This window comes from Eschrichtius robustus, unplaced genomic scaffold (assembly GCF_028021215.1).
Source record: "Eschrichtius robustus isolate mEscRob2 unplaced genomic scaffold, mEscRob2.pri scaffold_451, whole genome shotgun sequence".
NCBI lineage: Eukaryota > Metazoa > Chordata > Mammalia > Artiodactyla > Eschrichtiidae > Eschrichtius > Eschrichtius robustus.
Window position 1 is genome coordinate 355,001 of NW_027175365.1, and position 2,356 is coordinate 357,356.

Below are 2,356 nucleotides of genomic sequence, written 5' to 3' on the forward strand. Positions count from 1 at the left end.
CATCGTTCATAGTGTAAATGCTGTGAGAAGATAAGCTTTTCAAAATAAAATTCTCCCTGCCTTTCTTTCCCAAGGACACCATGAACACCTACTGTCATGTGCAGTGCTTATTGACCCACCTGGAGGAGAGGACCCTCTCCGACAGACCCAGGAACTCATTTGTTCTGAGTCATCGAGGAGAGGGTGTTTGGTTCTGTGTTTTAAACTGGTGGGCCAATGACACATCACCTCCTAGTAAGCCATCAGGTTCACCGGTTCGGTGGCATGAAGTACATTTACATCCTCCTTGAGTTTGACTTTGAAAGTCTTGGGGCCCTGAGTAGGCCACCCCCAAATGTGCCTCCGTGGCATAGGGATGTTTTGGAATTTGAGTGACAACACCACGAGAGGGACACTCTGACTCTCCTTTACTTCTCCCCTCTGAAATCAGGAAGAAAATCTCTCACGTGAAAGGGGAGGGGGGCGGGAGGTGTAGAGATCATGACGAACTGAACTGCTTTCATGTCTCATGAAATGTTCACGAATCATCCAAGTAGGATTGCTCATAACAGAGGACATAGATGTTGACGAGATAAGAATGTTTAAGGGGAACTTTTCCCCCAATGATTGTTTTCCACAGGCCGACTTCAAGACTTTCCAACATCTCTGGTCATCTCTAGGCTTAGAGGTTGGCTAAGTGCCCTGACAGGGTGAAACCTCAGCGAGTGTCTACATCATCTCCACATAAGATAAAATACTGAAATGTTCATGGCTCCACAAGTCTAAGGGTCTCCCTGCTTTGGACCTTTTACGGAGGAGAGACTGAGCATGTTTGGTTCCATGCCTAGATAGATCTTGTGCTTTAGGGAAAGACTGTACTAGGTAGGAGCCTAGACTTCTACAAAGTATTCCATGTTCACACTGTTCACTGTGGTTGGCTTCCTTACTTTCACTGAAGAGGAAAAAAAAAAAAAAAAGACAGTGTCCAAGGACGAGGCATTCTAAAGAAGGAACGTGTGTGGTCCAAGCTACCTGATGTTGCCATCGTCACGGTAGGAAGAGGACTTTTTTTGGGGGGGGAGGGGGGAGGCAAAGTAGAAGGTGTATGGAGATAAGGTTTGGGGGAAGGAGAAAGAGATTTTTGTCCTAAAGGTAGTCATTTATCAATGGAAAAGAAAGAAAACAAGGGACAAGCTAAAAATGGGCACAGACAGTTGGAAAAGGTGTGTGAAGAAAAGTGTCTTTGGAAAGGAATTGGATCCGTGGTCAGGACTGGATAAGATGAGGGTGGATTCAAAGACAGAAATGAGTTTTTGTATCAACATGAAACCAGTGCAAAATTAGAATTTAGTTGTCTCTCTCTGTTAAAAGGACCAGGTTTGGGTTTAGGGTTTGGGTTTTTCTTCTATCGGTCTGCTCTGCCCATCATGAGAGATTAGATTAGATTAGGAAAGGTTTTTTCCTTTATCTTTAAGGAGAGAGAGAAAGAAAGAAAGAGAGAGAGAGAGAGAGAGAGAGAGAGAGAAAGAGAGAGAGAGAGAGAAAGAAAGAGAGAGAGAGAAAGAAAGAAAAGAAAAAGAAAGAAAGAAAGAAAGAAAGAAAGAAAGAAAGAAAGAAAGAAAGAAAGAAAGAAAGGAAGAAAGGCTTATGTCTTTGTCAAAAGTCATCACTTATTTTCTAGGTTGCCTTTATCAGGTCTTGGAGGACTCACATCAACTTAGTCCTCTCGATATTCAAAGAACCAGGTTTGGCTCAGAACTGAAGAAGAAGCTTCTCTCTCTGCCTAGCAAGTCTTTCCTTGGGATGTTGGTGACATGGCTAACGAAGCACTGTTTCACAGTGACCTATCAGATTAAGTGCTTTACAATCTTTTGGATATTTTGGACACATTTGCTCAAAAATTGAAGGACAGATGAAGTCCTTTGGACTTCGAACGCACTTTGAGATAGGATCCAGGAGGAGAGGGCCCTCAAAATAGCTCAAAAATGTGTTCTCTCTCCTGAGAAATGAGAGAGATGAAACTGAGTAAGTTTCTTGGAGAGGTTCGATGACACGGGAAAGTGTTGTCAAAGAGGAAGGAACAACGTGAAGTCTTCTTTGGCTTGTGTCTGTACACCGATGTGTTCTAACTGTTCCAGAAATGATGGGATCTTTCTTCCTGGAAGTCTTCTCTGCCCTGGCATAAAGTGTTGTCTGTTATCGTCAAAATGGAGGCTCACACGAAAGGGGCTGAACCCAGTATCAGGGAGATGTTCTAACCGACTTTCACGCCAAGGCAGTAACAACAGCCTGTGGAAAGATGGTGGGGGTGGCGGGGCACACGTGGATCAGGTCCATTCTGTCCTTTCAACAGCCGGTCGGGGCTATGGCAGACGGG